Source organism: Lactuca virosa, chromosome 5, assembly GCF_052849685.1.
Source record: "Lactuca virosa cultivar CGN04683 chromosome 5, Lactuca_virosa_CGN04683_v6, whole genome shotgun sequence".
Taxonomy (NCBI): Eukaryota; Viridiplantae; Streptophyta; class Magnoliopsida; order Asterales; family Asteraceae; genus Lactuca; species Lactuca virosa.
Genome location: NC_136430.1, coordinates 249,961,478 through 249,982,215, shown reverse-complemented (window position 1 = coordinate 249,982,215; position 20,738 = coordinate 249,961,478). Strand labels below are relative to the sequence as shown.

Below are 20,738 nucleotides of genomic sequence, written 5' to 3'. Positions count from 1 at the left end.
TTCTGAATTACTGAACTCACGATTTGAACCTTAAGTTCACAACGTGAATTAGGTTGTTTTACATTTTATTTCATTTTTAGCTTATGTTTAGTTTATCTGCTTCAACATGACGTGGTCCCATACACCACGTCATGGTCAACGTTCAGTAAGAGTTTTTTTAATTACTTTTCGTTCGTTTTTATGTTTTTATTTTTGTTTTTATTGTAGTAGTACATGATCCATGGATCCAACACACATTTGATACCACCGCTTGAAGATCCAGAGTCAGCCCTTCGTAAAAAGACAGACAAGAACGTACGAGAAACCAAAACACCAAAAAAATCACCATTCAAAGATCTTAAATCGGCTTTTGGTAAGAAGAAAGAAAAGAACGTAGGAGAATCAAGCAATTCCCCAAAGGACGAAAGCAAAGTTGAAATCTTTGAGCAGACTACTAATACATAAGAATCCGAATACGAGTCTGAACCCGATTTAGAAAAAGAAGAGACCGAACCCGAAGATGAACGAAAAGAAAAAATGGCAGACATTGTCGACATTTCAATGGAAACATACAATAAGAGAATTAGAGAGGACACTGGTCCAGGTTTAGTGCAACCCGCAATTCCCGCTACCGCAACATTCGAGCTTAAGGGACATATTCTTTCCATTCTTAAGGACATTCCATTTTCTGGGAAAGATCATGAGGATGCTTACAAACACCTTGATGAAGTCAATGACATTGCAGATTACTTCAACATTCCAAATGTTCCACACGAGATGGTGTTATTGAGAATGCTTCCAATCACTTTTAAAGGAGTTGTTAAGGATTGGTTGAAGGCACTTCCACCTGGTGTCATTACTACATGGGCACAAATGCATGAACAATTCTTAGAGCAATTTTGCCCACCATCAAAAGTGTGTAAACTCAAGAAGGCGATAGCTAACTTTGAGCAACAACCGGGTGAATCACTTTATGAAGCATGGGAGCGTTACAAGGGATTACTTCAAAATTACCCTCAAAATGATCTTAATGTGCAACAAGAAGTATCAATCTTCTATGATTGGGGTAAATGTGATGACAAGGCAACTCCTTGATTCTCAAGGACCTTTAACAAAGAAAAATCCTGCTGAAATCAAGGAGCTAATTGAAGAATTTTCTAAGTATTCGTGCGAGTACCACAATCCTCGAAATGATGAGGCAAAAGGAATTGGGAGTGGTACTTCTGAGGACATGGCGGCTGTGTTAATTATGTTGAATAATATGGACCGTCGAATGACAAAGATTGAACAATCCATACATGCTATTCATGTGGGATGTGAAAGATGCAATGGTCCACATTTAACTAAAGATTGCCATTTGGACGATAGCATGAATAAGAAAGCTCAAGTATGTTGCTCAAGTGGAGAAAAATACGATGAAGATTGGAGGAACCCAAAGAAAAAATGGTTACCATATGATGAATATAAAAAGCAAAAAGAAGAGAAATATAGGCAAACAGGCCAAGGCTTCTACCAAAAAGAGCAACCACAGCCTGAAAAGAAAGTTGATTTAAAGTCCATGCTAGCTAGATTCGTGGAGGCTTCGGAAAAACGACATGATGAGACCGATGCGGCAATAAGAGACCAACAAGCTTTACTTAGAAATCATCAAGCATCGATCTAGAACATTGAATCTCAACTTGGTCAATTGACTACACTGGTTAATGAGAGGTTATCTCCACAAATTCCCAATAAAAAGCCACAACTGCATGTCATGGCCATCGACACTGAAGAAGATACTATAGATAAGTTCCTAGAAGCCTTAGAGGAAGAGCCAAATCACCCCCAACCACAGCAAAAGAAGACAAAAGTCGAAGCGAGAATTTTTGTTGAATCCTCGACATCAAGACGTGGAGATTCAATCTCTACGACGTGGACACAGACTGAAAGGAAAGATCAATCTTCCATTCAAGCTTTTCGTGCTCCGCTACTATTTCCTTCTCGAGCAAGTGTTGATCCACTGGAACAAGAACATATGAAGTTTATTAAGCAAATCAAGGGTATTTCTATTAATACCCCTTTCATTGAGTCCTTGGCACAAGTACCCAAATATGTGAAGTTTATTTAAGATTTAATTGACACTCGCCAACAACTAGAGAAGACTTCCATGGTGGTCCTAAGTGAGCAGAGTTCTAAGGTGATAATGGGAGAAATACCAAAGAAGATGGGAGATCCTGGATACCTTACACTTCCATGTGAATTTGGAAATAACATGAAGACTTATGATTTAGCCAATTCTGGAGCAAGCATAAATTTGATGCCTTATTCGTTCTATCAGAAGCTCTCTCTTTCAGATTTGAAGGCTACTAGAATGACTATTTAGTATTCACATGGCTCATCGTTCAGTGACTCATCCACGAGGCATAGTTGAGGACATCTTGGTAAGAATTGGAAATTTTGTTTTTCTAATTGATTTTGTCGTGTTAGATATGAAAGAGGATAAAAATGTCCCAATCATCCTTGGACCTCTGTTGCTCAATACCGCTCGCGACTTGTATGATATACGCGAGTCAGAACTCATGTTACGAGTGGGAGATGAAGAGATGACTTTTGGAGTGGAAGATGGATATAAAGAAGACTATGCTCAAAAAGAAGTGTTCAATAATGATGATGAAAATGAGCTTGAGAAATTAGAGAAATTAATGGAAGAGGAGGTTCAAGCCATTAAAGAAGTTAAGTGTACAAATCCTAGAGCATCGATTCCGATGGTTTTCGAAGTTTTTGCTTACAAAACTCCAATGTATTTTGTGAGTGAGGAAAGTGAAGAAGATTTGGTGTCGAGTGATGAGGAAGAAGTTACCCAAGTTATGAGACCACCAACTTTTGTCAATGAGAAGTTTGAAGTTGTGGAACTAAAAAGTGAAGAAAGAAAAGGACCTAAACTTGTGGTGAATAAGGGAATTAAAAGAAAGCTTGAAGAAGGTGATTCTAAATTAAAAAAAAAAAATCTAAGAAGGCGTATCTTAGGAGAGTTCAAGCATACAAGAAAAGATGGAAAGAACAGAAGGTGCAGTTGGTGATTGACACTCCGAACGATTCATCGTGAGGTGGCACGGAGTCTGCCTCCTGAGAAGCGTTGAATCGTTCGGAGTGTCAATCACCAACTGCACTTTAAGATGAGTCTCAGGAGGCAACCCGAGCACGGTTTGTGTTTTCCTTTTTGATTTTTTTTTTTTTGCATTTTAAGATTAGTTTTAGGATAAATAATCATCATAGTCATCTTAATCAATAGTGAATAGTAAAAATCAAGTGTGCGGTTTGAAATTGATAGAATAATGAAATTTTTAGAAGAAACATGAATTTTTAGTAATAATAAATAAAATCCTCGATATCACGACGTGGTATTATACCCCACGTCGTGATCATGATTTTCATCCTGATAATTATGCAAGGGTTTTAAAATTCACGACGTGAAGTTACATCTTCACGACGTAGAGTAAAAGTTCACAGGGGGGACCAGTTACATAGGTGACTTCATTTTTCTTGACCATCACTCAAACTCCACCCACACAAAAGCAACCCCACACTTCGATTTTATGACGAATTTCTTCAATTTGTCATGCTTTCGTGCTTAATCTCCTGTTTTGGTAAGATCTTCTTTCCCTAGTTCTTTTAATTTCTTCTAGATTTAGGCATTTAAACTTAGGGTTTGTTCTTTGAGTTTCAATGTCAAAATTGAGTCGATTTGTTGGTAAATCTTGTTAGCATGTGTGTCACAAAGGCTTAGAATAACATAATACACAAACCCCAAGCATCAATTTTAGTTCGTTTTGACCTAAGAATGACCGACCGAGAATCACGACACGATCTGATTTCACGACGTAGACTTCAAGCCTACGTCGTGAAAATTGGGCATACAGTTTTCTATTTTTGCTTAATAACTTAATTCATTGGTGGTTTGTTGGTTTTTCTTGTTGTTCGTTATTTTTCAGGTATTATGGGGCCTATGCGTGTGATTCTGCAGGAGAATGAACACACCGATGTATCAAGTATCCATCCGCTTTATCAATTTCCACAAAACATTTCGCAAGAAATGCTAAACAACAATGCGAACCGGCTAGGATGGTTGTACGATCGAGATTTTTCAATTGCTCCATTAGTCGATTGGGCATGGCTGCGTGGGGTTGGCATGGTCGCGGAAGTGGAGAGACAATGGACACAATTATTTGTTAGAGAGGGATTTACATTTTCATGCAATGGGTGGCAGAATTTGTTTTCTATTCAAGAACCCGTTTATCGGGAATTATCCGTTGAATTCTATGCAATGGTAAATTTTGAAGAAAGGTCTACCGACCCAACGTACAACTGGGCTCTTGCATTCCGTTTGGGAGGTGTTTACCGCGAATGTAGCCTTCGTGAGTTTACATGGAGAATGGGGCCATATACTGAAGAAGAAACTCAATCACCCCATTTTATTTTATTCTTACAAGGTTATGTTAAGGACTTTACCTCGGGATTGCTAGATGTACAATTTTGGAGAAGCATTTCAAATCACGAGTACAATTCACACGATGCTTGTGAAGGCTAAATTTGGTCTCCTATTTACCGGTTTTTACATCGTCTAATCACTTTCTTCATTGACCATAAACATCATGGGGATAAGGTGCCTTCACAAAATTTGTTTTATCTTTGGAGCATCATTATGCCCGGAGTTTTCTGGAACTTACCTTACATGCTTGTGAGATTTTTGGGGAAGAAGGCGACAAGTTCTCAGCCCGGTAGTCCCATTACGGGTGGACATTTGGTCACTCGACTCGCCCGTTCTTATGGTATTTTGTGTCCTAATTTTACTAGGAATCTTACACGGTTCAAGGATAATGATTTGACTGTTCAATTCTTGAGTGGTATGCGAGTGGTGGTGAATATGGGTGGGGGATTTGTAATACCCCCGGAAGATGTTGAGCAACCCATTGGTCAACAAGAGGCACAACTGCGACAAAGGGGAAGGTAAAATGTTAGAGCTTGCGGAGAAATGGGTCAACCACAACAAACAACCTCAACCATTTTAGGGTGGGGTACCAACCAACCCATTTCAAAGTCGGGTCGGTACTTTTTTGGACAATCTCCGTGGGGGTGTCAATTACTACAATCAAGTTACTGATGTATTATTTACGTATCTTAATGTGGAGAGACCTCCGATAATACAACCTCATTACCCGTACATTCCAACTTGGAAGGAGTTGTGGACAAGACAAGAAGATGAAGCTGGACCGAGTGAAGTGCAAGGGGACAGAGATGATTATTAACTCTATCCGTTGTTAGATTTTTAGTTTGTTTGTTTTGTTTTCGTTTTTAAGTTTTTATTTGATAACGTTGTAACAACCCGTTATTTCAAGTCAAAAATAAAATGTTAAATAAACTTGATTGGTATGAATAAAATGGTAGATATCATAACAAGGTTTCCAAAAGTATAAAGAACACTGAAATCCGAGTTATAACGAAGAAGTTATGACCAATCGAAGATCCGCAACAAAACCGGCAAAACACTGTGTAGCGTAAAAAGTGAGTTTTCAACCGAATGCTTTTTAACCTTAACAATATAAATGAAAGTTGTAGTATATGTTAAATCGAGAGTATCCATAAAAAAACATTCAAATCTGACTTCGTATGAAGAAGTTATGATTTTTCTAAGATTCGACATAGCAGAGTGCAGTCCGGAATTCAAATTTTAGATCGAACAACTTTTAGCCAAAACAACCTAAACGAGAATCGAAGATCTCGTCAATAGTAGTACAACGGTAAAAGACAGACGAAAACGGACGTAGGATGAAGAAGTTATGAATTTTTAACGGACTTTTCTTGTCCCGGCCTGTTAAAAATATAACTTTAAAAAATAAAGTCAAAATTAGCTGACGAAGTCTAAACGAAAGTTGTAGAGCTAGGTCTCACCTACACATTGATATAAAGAACGTCAAAAACGGAGCTTGTATGCGAAAGTTACGAATTTTTGAAGTTTGAAAAATAGAAGTACGCCCCGCGTACAAGAGTACGCCCAACGTACTCGAAAGCTAGGCCCCGGATTGCCCACGTCGCCCTTACCCTCGCATGCAACACGTGTCAGACACGTCCGAGACTTCGGATATTGATCAAAGGGACTACGCCCCGCGTAGTAAGACGTACGCCCAGCGTACTGCTGCTCACACTAGTACGCCTAGCGTACAAGAAAATTACGCCAAACGTAAACACACTAGCCTTGACGCGTATCTCGTAGCCTTTCCACATCCGAAGATCGGATAAGACTCACATTAGTACGCCCCTGGTACGATAAGTATGCCCAGCGTACTGAGGTTTTCAGTTGTATGCCCAGCGTACATGAATATTACGCCCAACGTAATACTGGACCTCAGCCTCCTATAAATAGGATACGAGGCTTCCGAGTTTGGTTTAAAAATATCAAAACCTCTCTCCTCTTAAACATTCAATTAAGCCCCTCTAAACCCTCCGAAGTCCCGATGTAACATCCCGAAATTCATGTACAACTATTTAACCCTTCTTTTTATTCAAAGTGTCAAGTTTAGCCCTTAAGGGAAATTGGTAGCAAATGAGTACGCTGGGCGTACTCAAGAGTACGATGCGCGTACTCATGCGCTTATTTTGGACGCGGACTCGCCTGAGTACGCTGGGCGTAATGTATCCAGATGCAAACCCTAATTTCTGACTTGTGCACTATATATTTGATGCTAAGGCTCATTTCTTAGCCTCCATAGCAGTGAGTAAAACCCTAAGAGAGAACTTTCCATCGTCCTTAGTGAGTGTGTGTGATTTTGGAGCTAAAAGTGCCTTGGGGTGTTAGTGAAGAAGAAGGAGAGGAGCTTGTGGAGGCTAGAGCTTGAAGTGCAAGTTTGGATCTGAGATCTACAGAGGAAGGAGCTGCTTTTAGAGGTATAAAGTTCAAAACTTTCCCCTTCTTTTGGTTTGTTGTTGCATAGGCCATTTCTAGGGTTAAAAGTCCCCAAGGTGGAGACTTTATGAGTGTAAGGTGCTCCATGGTCCGAGATCTGTCCCCTTTCAGTGATATTTGTGTTCTAGATCCATAAAGTTTCCATCTTGGTCGTTGATATGAGGACATGCTAGAGTTTTGAGCTTTCTAGGGCTAGAAATGGAATATTTCGGGTGTTAGTGACTTGTTCAGCCATGCAAAGGCTTAAAGTCATCAACTTTATGGATTAAGAGGCTTAGAAATGGTCAGATCTAGAAGTTGGGCGTGAGTCTTAACTGTTTAAGACCTCAAGAGCTGAAGGACTGAAACTGGGAGTTACGCGGGGCGTAATCCCAGTACGCGCAGCGTAAGGGGTCGCGCACCCCGTTTCTGTGAGGACGCCGGGTACGTTCAGCGTACATGTTTGGTACGCGTAGCGTAACCCGGAGGGTTGACTTTTGTTGACTTTTAGGGTTTGGTCAACTTTAGGGTCTTTGAGCCATGGAGGGGGTAAAATGGTCTTTTACCCTTCTGAGAGTACTAAGAGGAGGAATAGTCTAGCCTTGAGAGACGTATTGATTTAGAGTGTTTTTTTATATGATTAGGCGGAGGCTAGACCCGATTTTACAGAGTTCGAGCTTTACCGAATTACCCGAGGTGAGTCTTCTCACTATACTTTACCTAGAGTGGTAATTAGAGTTATGTGACATAGTATTTTGTATGCTTTTGCATGATGTGATTTCTATGTGATGTATGCTATGCATGTTATAGAGTTTACAGAGTTAGGACCGGAAGGTCCACAGAGTTAGGGCCAGAGGGCCCACAGAGTTATGGGACTGGAGGGTCCCACTGAGACACATTGACCAGAGGGTCAAACAGAGTTATAGCCTCGAGTGGCTAATATGTGTTGTGTGTGGTATTTTGGGGAACTCACTAAGCATTTATGCTTACAGTGTTGTGTTATGTGTTTCAGGTACCAGTGAGGATCGCGGGAAGGCGCCGACTTGATCAGTACACACACGAGAAGTTTTTATATTATGATCTTGAGATGTGATGTTATGATTTGACTATGTGATACAATGGTGTTTTTATAATAATTATGGATGAAAATGTGTTTTATAAAATGTGAAAAATTATTTGAAAATTTGGGTGTTACAAGTTGGTATCAGAGCCTTGGTTTGAGGGATTCAGGTGAACCTTCGGGCGTATCTGGACTCAAACTGAGGATTTGAGAGGTTTTCAAAATAAAATTCACAAAATTTTCTCAAGAGTAAAAAGTTTTTGAAAGAGCAGAGCAGAGCAGTGTGTACGATCAACCAGCGCCCGAACGGTGATTTCCCAAAATACCCTTACATTATGAGTTATGAGATATGTTATGATATGATATGCATGCTAGAGTAGGCTAGGTATTACTATTAGGACTAGTGGCCTGATCTGTGATGCCTTAGCCTAGGAGTTACTGCTACTATGAGATGCTTCGAGAGTAAGTAGGTAGCAGCGAGAAACTTATGAGTGGTTTACTAGAGAGTAGCCTGAGTTTAGTGAGGTATGGAGTACTGGTGACCTGGGATCCAAGGAGGAGGACTTAGGGTGAATACTGATGCGGTGTGGACGGTAGTATAGGGCACGTACTACTGAAGACACCGGAGCAGTGCGCACTCTAAGTAAGAATCCTTTGGGTACTAAGAGAGCAAGTAGGGTCGAGTATCGAGTGCGAATATACTCGAGCGAGTCTCTGATTCCTTTTGTGTTGTATTTCAGAGACATCATGGTTGAGACGCGCCATCACCCAGGGGGCAGTGGCACCAGTGATACCAGTGATGAGGAGATCCGTAGGCTGATTCACGAGGAGGTGGCCGCGGCCATCCGAGCTGAGATACCAGAGATGTTCGGGTCTATCAAGACCACGTTGATCGAGACTTTTGATGAGCGGTACGCTACTCTCACTGAGGCTGTTGTTGTTGCGGCCACCGCAGCCGTCGCTGCTGCCAGGCCGCAAGGGGGTGACTCGTTGCTGTACCGAGAGTTCAGCAACACGAAGCCACCAGTGTTTGATGGGACGCAGGATCCGATTGCTGCGATGAGATGGGTTTCTGATATTGAGGTATGCTTTTATACGTGTTCTTGTCCGGAGCATCTAAGAGTTCGGTTCGCGCTGAACCAGCTTCGCTTGGGAGCGAAGGACTGGTGGAAGTTTGTGACAGCGCACTACACACCTGCAGAGTCTGCCGCAGTGACCTGGGAGAGGTTCACCGCTATGTTTCGTGATGAGTACGTTCCCCCGGTGGAGAGGGAACGTTTGGCCCAGGAGTTTCTGACCCTCAAGCAGGGTACTGAGTCTGTTACTGTGATCACCAGGATGTTCCATGAGAGGGCGATGTTTTGCCCTGAGCACGTGTCTACCGAGCAGGCACGTATGAGTCGGTATCTGAGTATTCTGAGGAGGGACATACGAGAGTTCGTGGCGAACTCGTCATACCGGACATTTGCTGAGCTTCAGGCAAATGCCCGGAAGAGGGAGATAGAGCTAGATACTCAGGCTTGAGAGGAGGCGGAGTCTCAGGGGAGAGATCGGCGACCGGCACAGTCCCAGCCGGCAGCCAAGCTGGCCAAGCCCGCCGATTCGAGATCAGGGAACCAGAAGGGCCGCACTTGTGGCAAGTGCGGCAAGGGTCACGAGGGAGTTTGTAGAGCAGGGTCTTGCTACAAGTGTGGCAAGGAGGGGCACATGGCCAAGGATTGCCCCAAGGGGTTTGCAGTTTGTTTTCACTGCAACCAGACCGGACACCGGAAGGCAGAGTGTCCGCAGTTGCGAGGGTCAGCTCAGGGAGATTCTCAGGGATCTGTCCCTGCTGCTGTTCGAGCTACAGAGAGTCGGCCGGTGAAGGCCGAGGCGCCGAAGGCTCCCGGGAGAGCCTTCCAGTTGACAGCGGAGGAGGTCCGCGCAGCACCCGATGTTGTAGCTGGTATGTATTCTTTCCTCTGTTTATTTTGAGTTTGTGGTGTTATTCTTATATTGTGATATGCGTAGGTGCATTTCTTGTGTGTTCTGTACCTGCCTTGGTGTTATTTGACTCGGGTGCGAGTCGGTCTTTTGTGTCACTAGCGTTTAGTCAGCACATCAGTACCCAGCGTGAGGCGTTGAGTCAACCTCTACGAGTTTCCATAGCTGACGAGCGAGCGGTGTATGCTACTGATGTGATTCGAGGATGTGTACTCGAGATCTTCGGTTTCGAGTTCCCGATAGATCTGGTCCCGATTGCAATGGGGGACGTGTGTGTCATAGTGGGCATGGATTGGTTGAGTCGTTTTGGAGCTGTGATCGACTGCGAGCGACAGTTGGTGACGATACGAGACCCAAGTGGGGGAGTTCTTACAGTTTATGGCGAGGGTACCCGTTCTGGGTCAGCATTTTGTTCAGCCGCGAGGGCGAGGCAGAGTCTACAGCAGGGCTGTAGTGGGTTTGTGGCTTATGTGGTAGATAGGAGGGTTGGTGCAGAGAGACCGAGGTCGGTCGATGAGGTCCCGATAGTGCGTGAGTTCCCAGATGTTTTCCCTGAGGAGTTGCCGAGTGTGCCTCCCGAGAGGCAGGTGGAGTTCCGCATCGATTTGGTTCCGGGGCCAGCGCCTATCGCCAAGGCGCCCTACCGCCTTGCACATCCAGAGATGCAAGAGCTATCCTCGCAGCTTCAGGAGCTGCTGGGGAAGGGGTTTATACGGACGAGTAGCTCGCCGTGGGGAGCGCCGATCCTTTTTGTCAAGAAAAAGGATGGTTCACACCGGATGTGCATTGATTACCGGGAGTTGAACAAACTGACGGTCAAGAACCGTTACCCCTTACCGAGGATCGACAATTTGTTCGATCAGTTGCAGGGAGCGTCTTGGTTCTCCAAGATTGATTTGAGGTCTAGATATCATCAGATGAGGGTGCGCGATGAGGATATCCAGAAGACAGCGTTCAGGACTCGTTACGGGCATTACGAGTTCGTGGTGATGCCTTTCGGGCTCACCAATGCACCGACGGCGTTCATGGATCTCATGAACAGGGTGTGCAGGCCGATGTTGGATCGTTCGGTGATCATCTTCATTGACGATATATTGGTGTATTCGAGATCCAGAGAGCAGCATGAGGAGCATTTGAGGGAGATCCTAGGGGTTTTGAGATCGGAGAGGCTGTATGCCAAATTCTCCAAGTGTGATTTCTGGTTGCGAGAGGTCCAGTTCTTGGGACATCTTGTTAATCAGAATGGGATATTGGTCGATCCGGCCAAGATCGAGGCTGTGATGAGTTGGGAGGTGCCGAGAACCCCCACCGAGATCAGGAGTTTCCTAGGATTGGCCGGCTATTATCGGAGATTTATCAGGGATTTCTCCAAGATCGCTGTGCCTCTTACCAGATTGACCCGAAAGGGTGTTGCATTTCGTGGGGTCCTGAGCAGCAGGCCTCTTTTGAGACTCTTCGCCAGAGGTTGTGCGAAGCCCCGGTGTTATCCCTTCCAGAGGGAATGGAGGATTTTGTGGTATATTGTGACGCATCGATATCAGGGTTGGGTGCAGTGCTTATGCAGAGGGGGCATGTGATAGCATACGCATCGAGGCAGCTGAAGCCTCAAGAGACGAGGTATCCCACTCATGACCTGGAGTTGGGGGCTGTGGTGTTCGCTCTCAAGATCTGGCGTCACTATCTGTATGGGGTTTGGTGTACCATATACACGGACCACAAGAGCTTGAAGTATTTGATGGATCAGCCCAACCTGAATATACGCCAGAGGAGATGGTTGGACGTGGTAAAGGATTACGATTGTGAGATCCTGTACCATCCGGGCAAAGCTAACGTTGTAGCTGATGCCCTGAGCCGTAGGGCGGAGAGTGCCCTGATACGAGATGTTTGCTTGAGATTGACAGTGATGATTCCGGTGCTGGACACCATTCGAGAGGCCCAGGCAGAGGCCGTGAGACAGGAGAACCGCAAGAGGGAGCGGGTGATTGGGCAGGCACCTGAGTTCGTTACCGATAGCCGTGGGCTTATAACCTTTCAGGGTCGGGTTTGGGTGCCGTATACGGGCGGGACGCGCATCACTTTGATGGAGGAAGCGCACAGATCGAGGTTCTCGATCCATCCTGGGGCCACTAAGATGTATTTGGACCTGAAGAAAGATTATTGGTGGCCCTGCATGAAGAGGGATGTCGCGTGGTTTGTGGAGAGGTGCTTGACCTGTCGCAAGGTTAAGGCCGAGCACCAGTGTCTGCATGGCAAGTTGCAGCCACTTGAGGTTCCCCAGTGGAAGTGGGAACAGATTTCCATGGATTTTATCACCAAATTGCCGAGGACTGCGAGAGGCGTCGATGCAATTTGGGTGATCGTTGACCGGCTGACGAAGAGCACTCATTTTCTTGCTATCAGTGAGAGCTCTTCCGCAGAGAGGCTGGCAGAGGTGTATGTGAGGGAGGTGGTATCGCGGCATGGTGTACCAATCTCGATTGTGTCAGATCGAGATGTGCGCTTCACTTCCAGGTTCTGGAAGAAGTTCCATGAGGAGTTGGGTACTAGGTTGCATTTCAGTACCGCTTACCACCCACAAACGGACGGGCAGAGTGAGCGGACGATTCAGACGCTCGAGGACATGCTTCGAGCATGTGTGTTGGACTTCGGAGGGAGTTAGGACACGTATCTGCCTTTGGCTGAGTTTTCTTATAACAACAGCCACCATTCGAGCATTGGTATGCCTCCCTTTGAGTTATTGTATGGGAGGAGGTGTCGGACTCCCATTTCTTGGGGAGAGGTAGGGCAGCGAGTGATGGGCAGCACTAAGATAGTGCTTCAGACGACAGAACAGATATAGCAGGTTAGACAGAGATTGCTGACGGCCTAGAGTCGCCAGAAGAGTTACGCGGATAGGCGTCGATCCGAGCTCGAGTTCCAGGTTGGAGATTTTGTACTCCTGAAATTGTCTCCTTGGAAAGGAGTGATCCGATAAAGGAAAAGGGGCAAGTTGGGGCCCCGGTACATTGGACCGTTCAGGGTTATTGCGAGGGTGGGCAGGGTAGCATATCGATTGGAGCTACCTGCGAAGTTGAGCCAGATTCATGATACCTTCCACGTGTCTCTGCTGAGGAAGTGCATAGCCGACGAGTCGGCAGTGGTACCAGTGGAGGATATTCAGGTGGATGCGAGCCTGAATTATGCTGAGAGGCGAATCGCGATTATAGATCGGAAGATCAAGGTTCTGAGGAACAAGGAGGTGCCTCTGGTTCAGGTCCAGTGGCAACATCGGAGAGGGTCCGAGCTGACTTGGGAGCTAGAGTCAGAGATGCGAGAGCAGTACCCGGAGTTGTTTGCAGCATGAGACTTCGAGGGCGAAGTTTGGTTCTAGTGGGGGAGAATTGTAACATCCCGAAATTCAGGTACAACTATTTAACCCTTCTTTTTATTCAAAGTGTCAAGTTTAGCCCTTAAGGGAAATTGGTAGCAAATGAGTACGCTGGGCGTACTCAAGAGTACGCTGCGCGTACTCATGCGCTTATTTTGGACGCGGACTCGCCTGAGTACACTGGGCGTACCCAGGGTTACGCTGGGCGTAATGTGTCCAGATGCAAACCCTAATTTCTGACTTGTGCACTATATATTGGATGCTAAGGCTCATTTCTCAGCCTCCATAGCAGTGAGTAAAACCCTATGAGAGAACTTTCCATCGTCCTTAGTGAGTGTGTGTGATTTTGGAGCTAAAAGTGCCTTGGGGTGTTAGTGAAGAAGAAGGAGAGGAGCTTGTGGAGGCTAGAGCTTGAAGTGCAAGTTTGGATCTGAGATCTACAGAGGAAGGAGCTGCTTTTAGAGGTATAAAGTTCAAAACTTTCCCCAAAGGTGGAGACTTTATGAGTGTAAGGTGCTCCATGGTCCGAGATCTGTCCCCTTTCGGTGATATTTGTGTTCTAGATCCATAAAGTTTCCATCTTGGTCGTTGATATGAGGACATGCTAGAGTTTTGAGCTTTCTAGGGCTAGAAATGGAATATTTCGGGTGTTAGTGACTTGTTCAGCCATGCAAAGGCTTAAAGTCATCGACTTTATGGATTAAGAGGCTTAGAAATGGTCAGATCTAGAAGTTGGGCGTGAGTCTTAACTGTTTAAGACCTCAAGAGCTGAAGGACTGAAACTGGGAGTTACGCGGGGCGTAATCCCAGTACGCGCAGCGTAAGGGGTCGCGCACCCCGTTTCTGTGAGGACGCCGGGTACGCCCAGCGTACATGTTTGGTACGCGCAGCGTAACCCGGAGGGTTGACTTTTGTTGACTTTTAGGGTTTGGTCAACTTTAGGGTCTTTGAGCCATGGAGGGGGTAAAATGGTCTTTTACCCTTCTGAGAGTACTAAGAGGGGGAATAGTCTAGCCTTGAGATACTTATTGATTTAGAGTGTTTATTTTATATGATTAGGCGGAGGCTAGACCCGATTTTACAGAGTTCGAGCTTTACCGAATTACCTGAGGTGAGTCTTCTCACTATACTTTACCTAGAGTGGTAATTAGAGTTATGTGACAGAGTATTTTGTATGCTTTTGCATGATGTGATTTCTATGTGATGTATGCTATGCATGTTACAGAGTTTATAGAGTTAGGACCGGAAGGTCCACAGAGTTAGGGCCAGAGGGCCCACAGAGTTATGGGACTGGAGGGTCCCACTGAGACACATTGACCAGAGGGTCAAACAGAGTTATAGCCTCGAGTGGCTAATATGTGTTGTGTGTGGTATTTTGGGGAACTCACTAAGCATTTATGCTTACAGTGTTGTGTTATGTGTTTCAGGTACTAGTGAGGATCGCGGGAAGGCGCCGGCTTGATCAGTACACACACGAGAAGTTTTTATATTATGATCTTGGGATGTGATGTTATGATTTGACTATGTGATACAATGGTGTTTTTATAACAATTATGGATGAAAATGTGTTTTATAAAATGTGAAAAATTATTTGAAAATTTGGGTGTTACACCCGGGAACCTCCCTACCACCTGAAGCAAGCCCCGAAGCCCCGAAGTCCTCAATCTTTTAGCTGAAACTCTGCTCGCGTAAAGCCCTGTTTTCATCAAAAACTCACGGTTTCGTCAAGGAAATTCATTTCTAGAAACGAAGTGCTGCCCAAATCACAACTTATCAGGTGATTTCATACCCCCATATTTTTCCAAGCTTTTTCAATGTTTTAGGGGGGGGGGGGGGAATACAAGTAAAACACAAGAAATCTTGTGTTTAAAAATATAATTTATTTATTATGTTTTCTTACCGTTAGTATATATTTAAACGTGAAATTTATCAAAACATGGAAATAAACTTATAAACTATAATAGGTATAGTTTATGGAACAAATGAACTATTTTACAAAGTTACATGTTATTTACTAAAAGGTTTTTCACTTTATGTAAAATAGTTAATACAGGATTGTGAACCGCTTGATGTACCAAATATGGTACCCGTTAAAATCATAATTATAACCAGAGTCTCCTGGAGGGAGAGCGTGAGTTTGTGTAAAGATCTATACGGGACTGACAATCTCGCGCCCTGACTGTTAGCTACAGTTGGAACGAAAGTTCAGGGGTGACAAATGTCATTAACTCTACGACGCCTGAAGATCGTCGTGTAGACCACTAGTCATATTAGTATGGTTATAATGAATATTCACAATAAGTATTAACTAATTATTTACGTAAAGATATACTTTTACACAGTCTTAAGGGGAAATAACTGTGTGATTATTTAGTACTTACATCAAGGTTATATAAAACTAATGTCCTGTAGACAATGGAGTGTGTGATTCCCGCCTCATTTCTTGTTCCTTGTTTGGTTGTGGGTTTAGGGCAGATTCACCCAATCAATTGTCTGTTCGATCACGATTTTATATAACTTGTATGTACTGAGTAATCATATGAGGGTATTAACTTCATCTCTAGTGCAAACACGTCTTCAGATAGTTTTATTTATGAATAAAACTACGTATCATTAAATTAAGTATGGCAATAATGCTTGTACTTTTCGGTCTTGGATCATATTGGACTACAATTCAACTTATGGAAAATATAGGATTTTCCAGGATAAACATCATTATTTTACAAAACAACAGTTTACAATTGAACAAGTGGAACTAGGAACATTATTACAAAAGGTTCAACACTTATTTACAAACTAGTATAACATAAAGGAACTTTAATTGTTAATTCTATGATTTCCTTAGTTTATATATCAGAGTTATATATAAATAATATTTGATAGACAGTGGAATGTGTGGTTTCCGACTTACTTTCTGTTCCTTGTTTGGTTGTGGGCTTAGGGCAGATCCACCCATTCAACTGTCTGTTCGATATTAGTTTATATATAACTAGTATGTCATAATTCTTACTTAGAAAATTTAGGATTTTCTTAAGAAATACATTCATTATATCTCAAGGGACTATTACGGTTAACTCTGTAAGTACCTAGTGAATAAGTTAGGGTTATATACAATGAGGATCCAACAAACAATGGGATGCGTGATTTCCGCCTCATTTCCTGTTCCTTGTTTGGTTGTGGGGTTGGGACAGAATCACACAATCGATTTCCTGTTCAATCTAAATTGTATATAACTTGTATACATTACTACTCGTAGAAGGAACTAGTATGGGCCATTTTACTTATCATTCATCACATCAGGAAATATAGAATTTTCTGGAGAAACACATCATGTTTTATAAAGAACAAAGAATCTACTTTCGAAAACAAAATGCTAATGAACTCACCAACTTTAATTTTGACACTTTTTCAAACCAGTTGTATTCTCAGGAACGTTAGTAGATAGGTACCCTCTCAGGCGTTGCGAAGTCGGAGCATAGCAGTATTACGTCTTAACTTTTGTTATAGTTTTAATGTAAATCAGGCAATGTTTTGAACTCAATATAAATTATATATTATCAATTCAATGGTTGTTGTTGCTTTGATTACTATTATACAATTGTTGTGATACTGTACATGACGTCCTCCGCCCCCGAATGTTTCCGTCGTTCTGGTTTGGGATGTGACAATCGTAACCAAACTATAGGGTGGATGTTTTTCTTCTTTCCACAATTTGTTTACTATGTTGCAGATTTTCTAAGCTATCGTGAGCGGGAAAATTAGAGAATAGAGATAGGAGCGTTCGAGTAAATTCATATCATTTGAAGTTATGAGTCGAGGCCCACAATTTTTAATAAGTGTGTAGTTAATTTTGAAAAAATAGAGATGAGGGAAGAGTCAAGAAAATAATAGAGTCTTAGAAGGGTCTCAAAACATGTATATATTCCGTTGCATTCCACTTGCATAAAAGACTTAATGCAAAACTGCATTATGTGAAGATCAATTTACACGACATGGCCCTTCATTCCACGTGGTGACGTTGGAAGCCATTGCGATTTTGAACACCATCAACATTGACAACACGACGTGACTTCAATTACCACGTCGTGATCAGCAATTATGGCATTTTTATTCACTCTTCCAACTTTATTATGTGGCGTATGCTTTCCAACATTGAGATGCTATGATTTGAAGATTCTATGCACCACACTTTTTGAAGATTCAAGTTCCTGGCTCACATTCTGTTGGCATATTCTCAAATCTCATAAGATCCAAGTTCCAATCACATATTCAAGATGTTTTAAGTTTTCCACATGTTCAGAATCGATCTCGTCACTATTACCTTAGGGGAGTCTGTTCCTTTTTCTCCATTTTATTTCTTTTAAATTATTTCATGCATACAATGAGGGCATTATATGAATAAGTGTGGCGTAGGGGTCGAAAAAGTAAATTGCTAGAAAATTTTAAAATTTAAAGATTAGAAATAGATTTGAAATAATAATCTAATAATTGAATCTAGTAATAGTTTAAACTTAATTTGCTAGTGTTATGTGGGATGATCCAATGCGGGCTCAAATGTTTAATTGAGCAAACATATGTTATAGTATATTTGTCGCTTCTCAAGTTTTAGTGAAAAGCCATGAGATATAAAAGATAATCTGGTACTTTATATGGCATAACAAGTTTTACAGTCTGTACCTGAAATCTATCCAAGAGAGTTTATGTAGTCAGTGCACTTAGACTAATATCTCTAACCAATAAAGGTTGAAGTTAAGCTCCCTTGCTTAAGCATGTAGGATTGAGAAAAAAAAGAGAGTTATTTAAAAAAAAGAGAAAGAGAAGTTACCAAAAAGTTGTAAGAATTTTGGAGCAATCAAAGTATGAAGATCAAAATATCAAAATTCTGAAGAATCAAAAAGTTGAAGATACCAAAAATCAAACAAAAAGGTAGTGAATTCAAAGAAATCAAAGATCAATTATTCAAATAAGTGAAGAATTCCAAAGAGCTCCATTGTGGTATCAAAAGTTGTATTTTTTCTAGATTATGTATGCATGGGTAGCTTAACCAAAAAAAACCTTGAGGTTAAGAAAGATTTCTGAGGATTGATTCGAAGGGTTGCAGAAATGAGTGTCGTATAAGCTAAGGGGTGAAGGTTCATAAGGATAATGAGTATTTAAGATTAGGAATTTGTTAGGATTTTAGACACAAATATACACATTGAGGTCATGGTATAATGGTTGAGTTCAAAATGGATTGTCTTGTGTGATGTTGGTGATGAAAGTTTGACTTAAAATAAGTTAGTTTTTCTTGAGGGCAAACAAAGGTTAAGTGTGGGGTATTTGATATTGCCACATTTATATAGATTTTTAGGCAATATTTTAATACATTTTTATTAATATTTTGGTTAGTTGCAAAGATATATGATACTTATAAGATTAAATTATATTTTGTAGCCAAAAGGAACAATTTTGAGGAGTAAGGACCATTGTTGACAAGAAGTGTAACTTTGGAGGATTTAAGAATTAAAAGAAGAAAAAACCCCGCGAAAAGCCCAAATCACGATGTGGCCATCATTTACACGACGTGGAGTGAGTGTTCTAGAAGATAAGTGCACGGGAAGTCAGAATCCTTGCCCGATAAGGGTTTATCTTAAGTACACGACGTGAAATCCCTATTCACATCGTGAAGTGCAAAAATTCCCAAAACTATATATTTCACTTTCACGATTTGAAGAGGCTTGGAAGATATCCAGAGAGATTTCTAGAGAAGAATTATTCAGAAAAATGGAAATTAAACATTCATTGAAGGAGATTTATTTGAAGATCAAGAGATTAAAGATTATATTCATCATTCTAGTTTGGTACACTACGATTATGTCTTTTATCATTGAATTTGTGTTTGTGTTATCAGCCATGAGTAGCTGAATCTAGTAGCTTCCATTTAGCTTGATGAAGCTTTAACTCTATGGATCAGTTTATTGAATTATGGATTTTAATTGTTGATTATGACCTTGTGTTTGATTATCTCTATCTAGCATGTTAATATTTGATGCTTTAATACTTGAAATCAGGTTACGTGTAGCTTAGTGAGCATTAAATTACATGAACTTGTTACCTAGTAGTTTAGTGACCATTAAATTGCTAGAGCTAGGATCGACCCAATCTTAGACAAGTAATAAAAGTAACTAATTTAGTTGTGTTGGAGAACATAAATTGTGATCACGATTGTGTTTACTTAGATCAATCTTACATAGCTTATCTATATTCTATAACGGATTATGTGTTGGCTAATGTATGACCCTACATAGTTTTACATGAATTAGTGAAAATATGAGTAAATTTGGACTTGAATTGCTAATTACATATAAATTGGTAACCAACTTCATTAATCCATAAATAAGAACTAACCATAGGAAAAAGGTGGATTCAAAACTAAAAGAAAGTGTTTTTATTATCTTGATTACATCCGTTTTTAGTTAAGAGTTTGTTTTTAGTTAACTTGAACTTGAAAAATCAGATAAAACCCCCACTTTAGTTAACTGTTTTTAGATTAAATTTTTAGTAGTTAAATTATTAACTAAATCTGTTTCCTGTGTTCGATACTCAACTGTCACACCCCCAAACCGGAACGACGAAAACGTTCTGGGGCGGAAGACGTCATGTTTAGTATCACAACAATGCATAATAGTAATCAAAGTAAAACAACCACCATTGTATTTACAAAGTTATAAGTTTTACATTTGTGTTCAAAACATAATGTATATGACACCAAAAGTACAAGTTTAAAAGACATGAGTTTATAGATCTCCGTCTTCTCAAAAGATGTGCTTGTACCTGTATTACTGTTTCCCTAACAATACAAGTAGTTTTAAAAAGGTGTCAACAATTAAGTTGTGAGTTCATAAGTACGTTTGTAATTGAAATTGGTTTTCTTGTTCCTTGATATTGTAAACATGTTTTTCCCAGAAAATCCTATATTTTCTACTGTAGTATATTGTAAGCAAAATGTATGAAAGTTATTGTAATCCGAAGTAAAAAATGTAGTTTAGTTCTCATAAAACCATGAAAAGTATGTTTTCTCTATACTGAAATAGTATCATGTTCTTGTATTAGTATGCAACTCATGTATTTGTAATTAGCTAGTATGACCAACTGTACTTGAAAAATACTGTGTTTATAGTCTTATAATTAAATAAAACTATATGAAGTTCACTTATTCATACACTAATCATTTTGTTCAATACCAATATGTGAGTTATTATAACCATACTAGATGACCTATGATCGCCTGAGCACGGTGTTCTTCAGGCGTCGCAATTGGTAGGACATTTGTCACCCCAGGCATGCCTTCCTAACTGTAGCTAGCAGTTCAGGTGTGGGATTGTCAGTCCCATATAGATCTATATACAAGTGTCGCGCTCTCCTTCCAGGAGACTCTGGTTATAATTTCA

General features: G+C 41.4%; 1 non-coding gene across 1 annotated transcript; it reads right to left on the bottom strand.

Annotated features, from left to right (window-relative positions):
• Window positions 1–900: 900 nt before the first annotated feature.
• LOC145118281 (small nucleolar RNA R71) lies at window positions 901–1,007 on the bottom strand. The gene has a single exon (XR_013713240.1). It is a non-coding gene; the product is annotated as a small nucleolar RNA R71 (small nucleolar RNA).
• Window positions 1,008–20,738: the final 19,731 nt, after the last annotated feature.